Raw genomic sequence first — 15,483 nt, forward strand, 5'->3', positions numbered from 1 at the left:
CTTGTTCTTCAGCTCTCTAGCCCCTCCCTCAAAATTGCATCACTACATGCAGATGCTACCTCTTTTTTTTTGCCATGAAAATAAACCTCTCCCCCCCCCCCCTCACATGAAATTTTTTTTGGGGGGGAGAAGGGCTCCTTCAAGGGTCATGCCCTTTTTTCCTTGCCTTTTTCAATCTACCTTTGGCCCTCCCACTCGGGCACTCCCAATTTGCGCATCTAATGACCAACTTGAGGTTTGAGAATTTATGCCATCCCATGTTGGAGTTATATATTTATTGGCACTTATCATCGTTGATTTCACTGCTTGAAAAATTTATACAAATCTACAATTGCTAGGATATTTGGTTCCAAGTGATTTGAAAGCTGCTTAAAATGATCATATCCACATCCCATACTTCCAGTGAGCTTCTATTTCTGCCTTGAATTGATAAATTTTGCCATGTGTTTTAAGTTTCTCTGGCCTCAAAATCTCACTCTCATTGGCGACCCACAGAATAGGGTGACTCAGTCCATTTAATCCATGAAGTTATCTACATATACAAAAATCATAAAGAGCATCAAGCTACTACAAATAAATATACACCTCAAAACACAAACATAGCTTAATGCACCTAACCCCCTGACAAAATTAAGGCATGAAGATCGACAAGGGATAGGCCAAGAATAATCTTAAAAATATCCAGAGCTAGTCATTAATCAAATACTCTAATATAGAACTGCTAAAAAGAAGTATGAAAGGAGTCATCCTAAGTGGTGGTCTCGCCTACCTTCTAGACGTAGGGCAACTAGACCAACTAGGAAAAATGACTCCTATAGCTTGGTCTTTTGTTTTCAAATACTTTTTATTTGTCACTCTTTTATACTTCAATACTTGATACTCAAGCGTGTAAAAAGGAGAGAGCTCATCGTATTGTGACCCAAGGAGAATAGGGCATCAGTCTTAGGGCTTATCTTGGCACCCAAGAACCTACCAAGCTCTTGCAAGGTAACACTGAATACTTTTTGTATTTTTCTCACTTTTATTTTTTTTCCAACCATCCTTATTTGTTTTTTTGACTAAATGTCACCCCTAAGAAGACAAGGCATCGTGCTCTAGGTCTTGACTCGTCCCCCTAGGAACCTACTAGGCCTGCGTGCAAGGTGATGATCATCTATTCTTGGAATTTCCCTTTCTTTATTATCTTATTTTAAGGGTTACAACACCTTTTTATATACCTCTTTATTCTAGTTTTTCCAGAGATATGTATCATTTTCAATTTTTATTTTTGGCAAGCTTTCCTAGTTGCCTCACAACTAAGAGGAATTCCTAGAAACAACTACCTAGCAAGCCAGCAATATAGGGTCACTCAGAACTATCTTAAAATAGATATTTAAATTCTTGAAAATGCCTTTACAAGAGGTGGATAACTACTTAGACCTCCCCCAAATATTTCGGACCAAACCTTGGGACTTCATACCTTGACCTATCCGTCCCCAAAAGAAGAAAAATTTCCACAAACACATATACATTCAGATTAAGGAATAACAAGCTTGCAAATGAAGAATAACGCTTGGACCTGGCCACAAAAGCTTCCACACAGCAAGAGGCTCTCTCCAAGCACTTATTTAGACCTATCTGGTGCAACATTAAAACAAGAAACCATCAAATGCATTTGCACCAAACAAACACATGGCCCTCTTGGCCTAACAAACTAAAGCATTTCTCTAAAAAAGGAGTGGCTCTCTTGGCCTTATGAAATATAAGCATACAACACACCATTCAACAACCTACTACTAAAAGAAAACCCTTAGTGCCCACATAAACTCTATTGAATCCCAAAACTATACCAAGGGATGGGCTGCTTAGACCCTATACTAAATGCATCAAATTATTAGCTAGCCCCCCTACATAAATGATAAGGGTGTTGAGATATCGAGCTCCACTCGTGATATGCCAAGGTGACTGTTGTGCATTTATGTCACCAACTTGTTATTTGCAAATGCGGTTGGTACACCGCCCATGAATAATAGCTACATGACAGCTATCCTTATCTACTCTAGTTCGTGGCTCAGTTAGTATGCCACCTTAGTTAGTTGAGTTTGGTTTGAGACCCATATATAGGGTTCTTCTATTTCCTTGTACTAGAGTTCTTTTGGCTTACACAACTAAGGAGAGGAAAATTGTTTTCAGCCTCCACCTGTGTGTGTATTCCCCCATTGTGCAAGCAAGAAAGCTACAAGTGAGACTCCTTCCTTCTCTCCCACAATCTTGACATGGTATTAGAGCCTTGTTCGTGGTAAGGAGCTCAAGAAAGCAAGCCAAGCTCGCGGTGTTTTGGTAAGAGGAGTAGTTTTGCTTTCATTTTCTGTTTTGGGAGCAGATCTCTATAGGTAGCACAGCCAGAAATTGCAAGAGTGCATTGTCTCAGGTTGAGATGCCCTTCACGGTGAAGCAAGAGGGCAGTATATGCTGCGGGTGAGGGCTTTAGCCATCGGTGACCCTGTTTTTTTTATTTGAGGCCATTTCGGGGCCTGTTTTGGAGGCGGAAGTTTTCTACACGCACTCAGGAAAAGGCCCAGTTTTATGCTGTGCAACCACTGTTCTACATGTCAGTGAAAAGTTACTATAGAAATTGCATCGTATGCCTATGTGCAGAGACATTGGGAGTTACAGAATCATCCTTGTTGCCTGTTGATGCAAAATCGTCACTAGAAAGTGACTGTGTGGTCAAATACCACTTTCGCCAGTTTTGCAGATTTGCCCTTGTGAGGGTGAAGATGTGTTTTTTGCAGTGACAGAATTTTTTTGCAGTGTTCTGTAATGGCGTCTGATTCTCTTTCACAGATTGTAACTGAAAAGCTTGACAAGAACAACTTCCAAGCATGGAAGTTTAGAATGACGAATTTCCTTATGGGAAAAGGATAGTGGGAATTTGTTGTAGGAAATGAAGAAGAACCAGTTCTTCCTGATGTTCCCAATCAACAGCAAATGCAGGAATTTAAAGCATGGCATGAGAGAGCCAAGAAAGTTATGTATTGGCTGTCTATCAGCATTTCAGACTCTATGATTGTGCATATTCAAGATGTAAGTACGCCAAAGGAGTCATGGGATACTTTGTCAAAAATGTATAGCACAAATACGCAAGCCAGGAAAATGCAGCTCAAGCAAGAGTTGCATAATGTGCAAAGAGAAAATATGAGCATCAATGACTACCACATGAAGGTGAAGAAGATTGCAAATGCACTTGCTTCCATTGGGTCGCCAGTGGAAGATGATGATTTAGTTTCTGTGACCTTGAATGGTCTAGGAAAGGATTATGCATAGTTTCGGACATCCATTTCAGTTCGTGAAAGATTTTCTAATTTTGAGGAGTTGATTGCTCTTCTAATTTATGAGGAGCAGAGAAATGGTGGTGCATCTTCTTCAGGAGGAACTTCAAAGGAACCTGTCTTCTACTCAAATGCTGGAAGAGGTAGAGGCAGAGGTAGAGGAGGCCGATCTGGAGGCCGTGGTAGAAATCAGAATATGCAGCAAACTCAAGAAAACTAGTCCTATGGAGGAGGACGTTGTCGTAGAGTTCACGTAAAGGCTGCAGAACACGGGGTTCAAGATGCACCAAGTGAAGAGACTAACAAGAAGAAATCGAATTTTTGATGCCAAAGTTCACTATATTCCTTGTCAAGTGAGTTACATGAAGTTCATGTTCAGAAAAATCTGAAGTATCTCATAAACTGTTTACATTCAGGTGTATGATGACAGTTACATTGATCAGAATAATGGGCATAACTAATAATCCAGTCAAGCATGTCCTTTAGTGCAGAGAACCATCTGTTGTATAACACATCTGCTTTCTGATGCTTTCAAAGGTTTCTATCAAACATGGAAAACCAGTAATTTATGGGATTTCAAAGCAGTTTCTTAGCAGTAGGAAGAAAAATGTTCTTCACATCAGCATGTACATTCTGTAACTGATCAACAAAAGATTTCAAAAGATCCAGAGAGCTGAAAGGATCTATGTGCTGGAACCTGCAACCCAACTCCGTTTTAGAGTATCAAGTGTCCACATCTGGAATTGTGTATACATAAGAATAGTCGTTCTCTGTTTACCAGCACGATCTCTCTAATCAAAGATGGTTTGAGTTCACCATTAGCAATCTGCTTTGTAAACTGTTTCATTTTATATGATTCATGTTTCTAAGATTTAATCACCTTGGTGACAGGCCTCATATTCTCAACAATGTCAACTATTTGAAAAGTCGCTGCTTGCTCTTTCGTATTGGTTTCTGTCCTGTTATGAAGTTCATCATCATATGAAACTCAGTCAACTGTGCATATGTTGCAATAGATGCAAAATTAGTTGCACCCGGGCCAAAGGTGGATAGGCAAACTCCAACATTTCCAGTTAGTCGCCCAGTGTTGCTGCCATGAACCCAGCAGCCTGCTCATGTCTTGTTAGTATTCATTTGATACTCAACCCTCTTAATGAATCAAGAAGATCCAAATTTTCCTCCCCTAGGTATTCCAAAGATGTATCAGTAAAATGACACCTTTTCCCATTTGAGTTGTCACAAAAGGGATCCCGAGTTGGTCATCAAACTCTTGAAGCATTTTCTAAGTGCGTTTGTGATTAGCACTAGCTCCAATCAACAAGAGAGGATGGCTGGCCGCTTCAACCATCTGCTTTCTGGATGGCCTTTCCCTCTGCTATTGGACGCCGAACAGGATGAACATGAAAATTTTTTGCTTTTATCATTGTGCCTGCTATATCTTCAGGAAGTTCAATATGCACAACTCCAGGTTGCTCCTCTTCAGCTTGCTGCACTGCCTCTTATTTTCGTCCTGTAATTCCGCAGTTGGAGACAATCCATGTCCGCAGAGGTGCGGGGCTATGGGATGTAAACAATGAGCTGACTCGTGCCGATTCTGCAAACCTGCTAGTCCTGTTCAGAGGCGTCTCTCATTCGATTCTGTTTTTCCCGTCCTGGATGGTTTACTTGCATTCACCAAGCGTGTTCCCAATTTTCTTTGTTTGATCCTTAGTCAAGGACAGGCTCTGCTTTTCAGTATCCTTGATTTCCTTTGCTTGTTTCACGGTCAGGGACAGTCCTTATTTCATATTGCTTGATTCTAGAATTGTAAGCAAGGTTACTATGTGTCTGCTCAGAAAGTGAAGCTCCGTCTTACATATTCCCGAGCCTACGAACTCGCTTCCGACCATACTCACTTATCATGACATAGTTTCAAAAATCCGCAAACTGATGTGATCATAGATTCGTTTCAAGAGACGCGCAAACAGGTTGAAGGAGCAGGTGGCCACAAAATCCTTTGCTCATCTCCTGCAGGATGCCAAAAAACTCCTCTTCCTTTTTCATTAGTCCTGTAATTCCATTCAATCCCTTGACAGGGAGAGCCTAGGGCACCAGAGACCTCCTTTTCTTTTTCTGGATGAACTCGTTCCTCCGCCAAAAACCCCCTGCTTTCTTGCCAAGGATGCTTTTTCCCTCCAAAAACGGTTTTAAACCAAATTAGTCTCCCCTTCTCCTCTTTTAGCTAAGCGGGGATAAAAAAAACTCCTCTTTGACAATATAGTTTCTTTACACCCTTACGAGATCTATGCACCAACATTGATTTTGACCTTGAGGATTATCTTTGGAGTCATGCATTGCCCCATTGACAGTCAGCTTTACAATGAGTGATCTGCGCATAAACTTTGACTTGGGCCTTGAGAATTGGGTGACAAAATGCTCCCTCGGTGCTTCACTAGTGCTTTACTCGCTTAAGCAGCTTTTGAGAGACTTCCTTCAACTCTATGTCATGGGAACTTTTGAACTTAGATGATCGCTTCCACAAAGCTTCCTTTGATTCTACAATTCCCTACACTTTTCTTAGAGATCATCATTGAAATTATCAGCTTGATAATGTCCTTTGGCATCAAGTTTTCATATTTTTCTAGCACACACACATCATGCATCCAAACAGAATCACACACACACACTAGCAGAATATATACATTGGATATGGTTTATCGTAATGCATCTCACACACAATGAATCGCACGCGGAAAAATAGCACAAATGCACAACAAATAAAATGGAGATGTATACGGCTCGGATATGCAGCAACACGACAATGTGGTAACTCTAGAGGCAGGAGGAGCCAAAGAGGTCGTGGTGGATGGCAAAGAGGCCAAAATGCAAACAGTGATGTTGAATGCTACTACTGTGGTAAAATGGGTCATATGGCTAAAGACTGCTATAAAAAGCAGAATGACATCATGAATGGAAAATTGCAACAAGGGAATTATGCATCTTCTAGTAGACAGGGTGATGACAGAAATGAGCATTTGTTTATGGTGCAGCACATGAACAATTATGTGACAAGTGTAGAAGAAAGCAATGATGTATGGTATGTTGACTCAGGTGCATCAAACCACATGACAAGTCATGTAGAATGGATGGAGGATGCAAGGAAAATGGAAAAACCAGGATTTGTGGAGACTGGTGATGATACTGCACATCCTATTATGCAGATTGGAAAAATTCCTTTGTCTATGCAGGATGGGAAAAAGAAATACATGTCCGATGTATTTCATGTCCCGAATATCACCAAGAATCTGGTTTCTGTTGGTCAAATGGTTGAGCAGGGCTTGCAGGTCAGATTTAATCCTCATGGATGCTTTGTTGAGGATATGAAAAATAAAGGTCGCTTGATAGCAAAAGGAAAGAAGAAGGGCAGAATGTTTACGTTGGATGCAGACATGCCTCAATTGAGTGCATCAATGTTTGCACATGGGACCGGTGTAGTTGCAGATATTGATATCTGGCATAAACGCATTGGTCATGTTAATGTACAGTGACTTAAATCAATGCAGGCCCAAAATATTGTTGCAGGATTGCCTAAATTCAAGGTTGTAGAAATGTGTAAGGTATGTGAAGCCTATCAATTTGGAAAACAGGAAAGGAAAACATTTCCTAGACATGTTCAAGAGAGTAAGAAGCCATTGGAATTAATCCACTCTGATGTGTGGACTACTAAAGCTGCATCTCTTGGAGGCTGTCATTATTTTGTCACTTTTATTGATGACTATAGCAGAAAAGCTTGGGTGTATTTTATGAAAAAGAAAAGTGAAGTTTTTGGGCATTTCAAAACTCTTAAAGCTATGGTTGAAAAAGAAACAGGCCTGCAAATAAAATGCCTAAGGTCAGATGGAGGGGGAGAGTACCTCTCAAATGAGTTTGCAAGGTTTCTGCAAGAGCATGGCATAAAGCAGCAATATTCATGTAGTCATACCCCACAACAAAATGGAATTGCAGAAAGGAAAAATAGGCATATTGGAGAGGTATCTCGTGCCATGCTCAATGAAAAATACTTGCCAGATTTTTACTGGGCTGAAGCAGTTGCTACAGCAGTCTACATAATGAAAAGGACTCCCACTGCAACAATACATGGGATGACTCCAGAGGAGAGGTATACTGGTAGGAAACCAGATATTTCTCATTTGAAGATTTTTTGTTGCATTGCCTATGTTCATGTGCCAGATGAGTTGAGATCCAAGTTGGATCCAAAAGCTGAGAAGTGCATCTTTATTGGTTACTCTCTGCAGAGCAGAAAGGGTATAGATGCTATAACCCCTCTACTCGTAAGTTTACAGTGAGCAGAGATGTTGTTTTTGATGAGATGAGTAGCTGGTATAAACCAGTAAATGTGATTGATAATGTAGATGCACAAAATGGTAATGCTACACAAAATTCACAACAGCAGTCACAAGATATTAGTGGACCTGGAGGGTCCTCTAGCAGTGGCTCACATTCTTTGTCATGGACAGGCAGATTGAGATCAGGAGAATCTTCTCAAAGCAATGCAGATAGTGGTATTCAGGTATCACGAAAAGGAAAAGAGAAGGTAGATCAGCCCATGTTTGATGTGAATGCAGGTCACTCTTATGTGGATGGTGAATCCAGTGGCTCAGAACAGAGCATTGATGATGAGTTGGGTATTCCTTCTATTGTTACACCTGGAGTAAGGAAGACCAGGGATGTTTTGAGAGCACCTGGGAGTGAACCTACTTTGCGTAGGTCTACCAGAGCTAGGTATCCTGTGGATAGGCTAAAATATGATGGATTTACAGCCATTCACTATGCATATATGGTCAAAGTGATACAAGAACCAGAACCCACTTCTTTTGAGCAAGCCATGGGAAAAGAAAAATGGGAGAAAGCCATGGATGAAGAAATGGATGCCTTGGAAGAAAATGCTACATGGGAATTGTTACCCTTGCCTAAAGGTAAGAATGCAATTGGCTGTAAGTGGGTTTATAAGGTGAAGCACAATGCAGATGGTTCTGTGAACAGATACAAGGCAAGATTGGTAGTCAAGGGATATGCACAAATATATGGCATTGATTATGAAGAAACATTCAGTGCGGTTGCAAGGATGGCAACCGTAAGAGCAGTCATTGCTATGGCTGCATCAAAGGAATGGTCTTTACATCAGATGGATAAAAAGAATGCCTTCTTGCATGGTGATTCGCAAGAAGAGGTCTATATGGAGCAACCACCAGGTTATGTGCATGTTGTTCATCCTGAGTTTGTTTGCAGGTTGAAGAAAGCCTTGTATGGCTTGAAGCAAGCACCTAGAGCATGGTCTGGCAAGATAGGACAGTATCTTGTCACTATTGGCTTTCAGATTTCCAAGGCAGATTTCTCACTTTATGTGAGAAAAACATAGAAAGATATTATGCTACTTGTCATTTATGTTGATGATTTGATTATGACAGGTGACAGTGATGAAGATATCCTTCATGTGAAAATGCTATTGAAGAAGAAGTTTCAGATGAAGGATTTGGGAGAGCTACGTTATTTCTTGGGCATTGAGGTGATTAGATCACCAAGTGGGATACAGCTCTTGCAGAGGCAGTATGGATTGGACATGCTGTCCAAATATGGGATGACAGGCTGTAAGCCTATTTTAGTTCCTTTGGAGCAGAATGTGAAGTTGAGCGCAGATGCAGGTGAGCTTCTGAAAGACCCTACTATGTACAGATGCATAGTAGGAAGCTTGCTTTATATGACTATTACCAAGCCAAATTTGAGCTATGTTGTTGGATTGGTAAGTTAGTTTATGTAGGCTCCAAGGAAACCGCATTTGGATGCAGCTAGATGCATACTCAGGTATGTGAAGTCCACATTGTAGTATGGACTATTTTATAAGACTGGGGTTCAGATACAGTTGCATGGATACACTGACGCTGATTGGGCTGGTAGCATTTCTGATAGATGATCTACCAGTGGATATGTGTTCTCTTTTGGGAGTGTTGCTATCACTTGGAGCAGCAAGAAATAGCCTACGGTTGCCTTGTCTAGCATAGAGACTAAGTACAGGGGTGTAGCAATGGTTGCATGTGAGGTAGCTTGGTTGCATAAGCTACTTTATGATATGCATCAACCTACAAATGGGCCAGTTGTCATTTCTTGTGACAACATGAGTAGTATACACTTGGCAAATAACCCAGTCTATCATGCTAGAACAAAGCACATTGAGGTGCATTATCACTATGTGCGGGAGAGGGTTTTACTAGGTCTTATTGATCTAGTTTATATCAGCATAGAGAATCAAGTTGCTGACATATTTACGAAGACATTGGGCGTAGAGAAGTTGTGCAAGTTCAGAGACCTGCTTGGTGTGCAGGAATTGGGATTGAGCTCGAGAGGGAGTGTTGAGATATCGATACAATAGCCTGCTATGTGGCATCCTCTGATCCACATTCAACTTGTGGTGACCCTTGTCCCACATCTATCCATGAAGTCCACATCCTCCTATGTGGCTACCATAAATCACACAATGATACCCCTCTAGGGTACCAATAACAATATTCCAATAATTGGACATTGCACATTTCAACACCCCTCCTCAATGTACAATCAGTGTGACCATCTCACCTCTCACCCCCAATGATTTGGCATTGCCAAACTCACTCTCTCAACACTCCCCCTCAATGACAAATTGGAGTGTTCAACAAATGTGTGTGCATGTGTCTAGCAACCTAGACACCTCAAGTCCATTTCGAGCACCATGCTGCTCGGGCGGAACCACCCAAGTGCTTTTTAGACACCCCATGTGTCAGGGAGAAGGAACCAACCCAAGTAGTGCATCATCAACGTACACTACTCCTGCACACCACAATCAAATATCCTTTTTGAGCACCCGTGGGCTCGGGCAGAGGACCCTCATAAACATGGGTGAGAGAATTACATCCATTTTATGTCCATGCAAGGGCAAGACACCCGCAAATAAAGGTGTCATAAAAATACATCCATAGGTATAGATTGTGAATGAGCACATCATTGTTCACAATCTTTCAATACATGTGTCACTAGATTTGACACAAAAATATCTATGCCATATATGCCATTGACTAAATATGTGGCTCTTGCCACAACCAAGATTGACATATATTTTGATTCCCAAAGATATTCCATATGGAGATTCATCTTAGGGAGTGGTATGGAAAGGATAAGAGGCTAAGGGGCTAAGGCTTGTTTCAAACCACACAAGATAAGATCATTTACACCATACACTTAGTCCAGTAGCCCGCAAATGTCGTGAAAGGTTGGCCTTGCTCGTCATTGACTTCCCAAGGCTCATACAGCAGGTCAGCATTGAAAGTATTCACCAAGATACCTGCTTGAGAAAGTCCTTGCTTCACACGATGGTCCCGCACAAGGGATAGGGGATCATAGAGATGATTGTAGAAGACTTGAGTTGCTCCTGACTCCTTCACAATCTCAAGGAGAACAGAGAGGGCGCTGCTCGATCGCCGCATGACGAGATTGGCACCTAGGCTCCTAAGAGACTCATCCAAATGAATCAAACTCTGCTTGAGCCACCACCTGGAGACCCTTCCAGGGAGGAACTGGCCTTCCTCTTCTAGGGACCAGATGAAGACGGGCACCACAGTTCCTGCCCTAACCGCCGCAATGAGCGCTGGATTATCCTCCACTCTCAGGTCTCTGCGAAACCAGACCACTGTGCAAGCCGCCATGTTTGTTCTTTCTCGTCCTTTTGAAGGAGACTTCGTCCTCAAGTTTGGAGCTATTTAAGAACAACAAACGGCAATGTTGCAAAAGCTTATGCAGAAATCGAGATGAAGATGGCACTGGGATGGAGCATTCAGCAGCGGTACAGAACTCTAAAGCGGCAAGGCTTGGGTGGGCTCACTCGTATCTGCATGAGAGCAACTCGATGATCAATGAGAAACTTTACAGCCAAGGTCATGATCATGGATGTAGTTTCGTAGCCAGCCATGAGCAAAGAAATTATCAAGTCGATGTTATGTTGATTTGCCATGTTCTGTCTTAGAAGTGCCGCCAAGAGATCCTGATCTTCATGAGTGACTTCTTTTCTCCGTTCATCCACTACGTTCTTCAAAATTTTTGCAATTTCTGCGCAGCTTGCTGTTGTCAAAAAACTCTTCCACGAGCTGAAACAGATCACGCTTATTCCAAACATCTTCCTTATAAGCAAGGATAACAATGGCAACCTCGTGATCCATTTTGAGAAGGGCATTGCCGGCTCCTTCTTCAGTATCCCTTTCACTGCAATCATTTTCAGCAGCTCCCTGTCATGAGTGTCATTGCATCAGCAACCATCTTGTAACTCCTTTGCTGACCTTCTTGAACAGCAACTTAGCAAGGGCAGCGTCAACAACAATCTTTGCAGCATCTCTTCTTTGCAACAACTCTCTCCTTTCTTCACGGCAGCTTCTTTCTTGACTTCTCAATAGCAACATCCTCCTGCTTCTTCCATGAGCAGGGAGTCTTCTTCTCTTGGCAGCAGCAGCTTCCATAGGGAGCAACTTCCTTTGTTGCAGCAACCTGCACAGTTCTTCTTTTATCATAGTAGAAAACTTCAACTCAGGACTACTACTTTCGTGGGTTACTTCAAATACAGCAAAGGCATAATCTCACACAAACTCTCCCTAATGATAGAGTGTTGCCATTTTTTTTTTCTCTATACAAAAGACATGAAAGAAAACACACTAATCTACCTAAGCTTAGCGGATGACCAGCTCTGATACCATGATAAGAAACTAAATGAGACCGCCACTAAGCCTAGGGCAATGCAAGATTAGTGCAATGCTATGGAGGATCAAAATACACAAGGAAATCCATAATGGAGAGACAACGATGTAGGCAACACTCAACAATATATTCCAATGCTTAATGATCATACAATGTTAGGTTTCTTATATAGAGAACCTCAAGACAATAGCCTGCTATGTGGCATCCTCTGATCCACATTCAACTTGTGGTGACCCTTGTCCCACATCTATCCATGAAGTCCACATCCTCCTATGTGGCTACCATAAATCACACAATGATACCCCTCTAGGGTACCAATAACAATATTCCAATAATTGGACATTGCACATTTCAACATCGAGCTCCACTCGTGATATGCCAGGGTGACCATTGTGCATTTATGTCACCGACTTGTCAGTTGCAGATGCGGTTGGTACACCGCCCATGAATAATAGCTACATGACAACTATCCTTATCTACTCTAGTTCGTGGCTTAGTTAGTATGCCACCTTAGTTAGTTGAGTTTGATTTGAGACCCGTATATAGGGTTCTTCTATTTCCTTGTACTAGAGTTCTTTTGGCTTACACAACTAAGGAGAGGAAAACTGTTTTCAGCCTCCACCTGTGTGTGTATTCCCCCATTGTGCAAGCAAGAAAGCTACAAGTGAGACTCCTTCCTTCTCTCCCACAATCTTGACAAAGGGGTGTTTGGTAAATATATTGTTGAATAATCCTTTGGGTCTATGAAATAATATGAAGATGGCCAATCACTACCTCGAGCATCACCCATACTAACAATTGGCATCCATAACAAGACATGTAAGCAAGAAGTCCCCACAGTAGTCATGGCTAATAACATCTGACAATTCTAATAACCACTCAAGACCACAGTTGAGAAATACGTCCTCAAAAAAGGCATAATTTGCCAACCAATTGGCAAAGAGGTTCTATTAACAAGGAGCCAGGTGACAAGTCACTATCTCAAAAATTTGAAGTATATCCAAGGATGTAAGATGATACATATGTCGAATGGGATCTCTCACGCTATAGGTCCAATTCAATTGGTTGATCACTAGCTGTGAGTCCCAATTCACCAACAATAAACAACAAATACCACCACATCAAGCTATATTTAGCCCCATGATTAAGGCCTTGTATTCTGTCTTATTATTACTAAAAGTGGTGCCCAAATAAACTCGTATACTTAGCACACCCTCGTGAAGCTAGAACCATTCTTCATTGATAGGCCACGCCATACTGATCAGTCCACTCATACTTATGGTAGTCAAAGTCGAGTCAAGAGAGAGAATGTATGGCAGGTATAATCCCTCCTTCCTTCACTAAGCTTAATAGGGACACTAAAAATAACCCTATGGCAATGGTGCCAGTAGACCTTAATATCCCATGTGAAAGATCCATCTTGCCACTCACTGATATGATAATTATTACTCTACCAAATTACTCAACCTTGGTGGTAACACTACTCTAAATAGAGATGTTCAAGTTAAGGAATGATTCTGCCCATTTGATTGCCTTGGCACCTACTACAAGTTTCAGTCGTATCATGGAAGACCTACAAAGGCATCAAGTAGGACGTTGTCATGCCGCTACGCGCACACCATGTAAAAAAAATCTAGAGTGTGGCTTCCTTTTAGATTTAGAGAGCCAATGTCACTTTAGACATTAGTATTAGTGTCTATGGTTCAAAATATTAGATTTTTTTGGACAAAATTTTAGTCACTTTTTGATATTCTAGATATTATCTCTTGTGAAAATCCATAAAACTATAGATAACTTCTATATTAGGAGGACATGTAAAAGAAAGCATGTAGCTTTCAGCCAATTTGAGACGATTTTATGTAAAAAAAAAGAGATTAATAGGCTCGGTTCATTCCAAGCAGTCACTACTCCCGTATGCATTGGGCAAGAGCAACAACTGAGAAAGTCGTCAAAATTGGAGAAAGAGAAACACCATGTATTGCACTCTTAGACCATGGCTTGGGGATAAATGTCATGGCAAGGAGTCTCTATGAAAGTGGCGGATGGCCCATAGATGTTGATCCAGGTTGGCGAATGAGAGTTGCAAACAACTCTTCCGGAGAGTTATATGTTGCATGTCCTAATGTGCAGGCAACTATTGGAGATATAAAAGAAAATTTTCAATTTTTTGTTCAAGACTCTTGTAGTTACCCTATCATTCTTGGGCAACCTTACATTTCTGAAGCCCGCTTGGAAACAAAAGATCTTGATGATGGTCCTTCCATGCTTGAATCCGAAGCAAGGATAATGAACGAGCTATCCAATTTCTTACTGTGTGTGTTAACCATCATCGAAACAGAGATCGACTGCATGATTATCCTGTGCCTCCTAATGCCTAAGATTTCAAGGGTTTTCGGGTTGCACTACCATAAAGAGAGGCTATGGTAGTGCGTCATGTAAAAAGATTGAACCTCCTCATGTAAGAGAAATTGTCTCTAGCAAATTTATATGTATGTACATCCAATAGTACGGGCTGTTATAAGTCTCTTCTGGCCATGACTAAGGATGAAAGAAAATATTTATGCCATGTAAAAAGGGAGCTGAAAACTTATGATATGATGGCTCAAAATGAAGATATTTTGAGCCTTTTTTTTGGACTGATTACTACTGACACATTGGCTGAAATATATGCAGCTGCTCATGGTGAAAATCAGTCCATAGAAGTATGTACATTGGATTTTTATCAAACAATTCAAGAATTTGTTGAACACGAAGACAATGGTTTACTCAACAAGGCTGAAGCACAAGTGGAGAAAAAATACAAGACAATGGATAAGAAATTCAAACCTGTGGCTGTCTGACTGCCTCTTGAGAGTGAAGGGCTTGCTGATAGGGCAGCAAATCAGCCAAGTCTTCGTGATTCTTCCAACATTGGTCTCACAAGTTCACATCTAAAAGTATAAAAGAGCTCAAAATAGGTAAAAATTCTTTCCTTTCGCCCGCTGAAAAACACTCTTTTATGCAAATGCTAATGAAACATGAAAAATCTTTTTCTTTTCAACCAAGTGTAATAGGCTGTGTGGATCCAAATATTGTGGTTCCTATGGTCATTTTTACGGTCCCACATGTGCCTTGGAACCTCAAGCCCATTCCTGTTCCAAGGGCGCATCTGCCGAAATTATTGGAACTTTTAAATGAGAAGATCAGAATGAAGATTTTAGAACCTTCTTTAGCACCTTACTCAAACCAATGGTTTACTGTGCCTAAGAAAAATGGATCTTTACAATTCATTCAAGATCTACATCCTATCAATCGTGTCACAATCCGAAATGTTCGTTGGGATCCAATTGTTGATGAGTTTTCTGAAGCTTTTGCAGGTAGAGCAATTTATTCTATGGGAGACCTATATTCAGGATATGACCAATTGCAGCTTTCATTAGAA

At 41.1% G+C, this 15,483-nt stretch overlaps 1 pseudogene; it reads right to left on the reverse strand.

Moving 5' to 3' along the window:
• Positions 1-10,546: 10,546 nt before the first annotated feature.
• On the reverse strand, positions 10,547-11,023 carry LOC148010574 (cryptochrome-1 pseudogene; annotated as a pseudogene).
• Between the last annotated feature and the right edge of the window lie 4,460 nt (positions 11,024-15,483).

This window comes from Lygodium microphyllum, chromosome 29, assembly GCF_053477565.2.
Source record: "Lygodium microphyllum isolate KBCC chromosome 29, Lygodium_microphyllum_v1.1.10, whole genome shotgun sequence".
Taxonomy (NCBI): domain Eukaryota; kingdom Viridiplantae; phylum Streptophyta; class Polypodiopsida; order Schizaeales; family Lygodiaceae; genus Lygodium; species Lygodium microphyllum.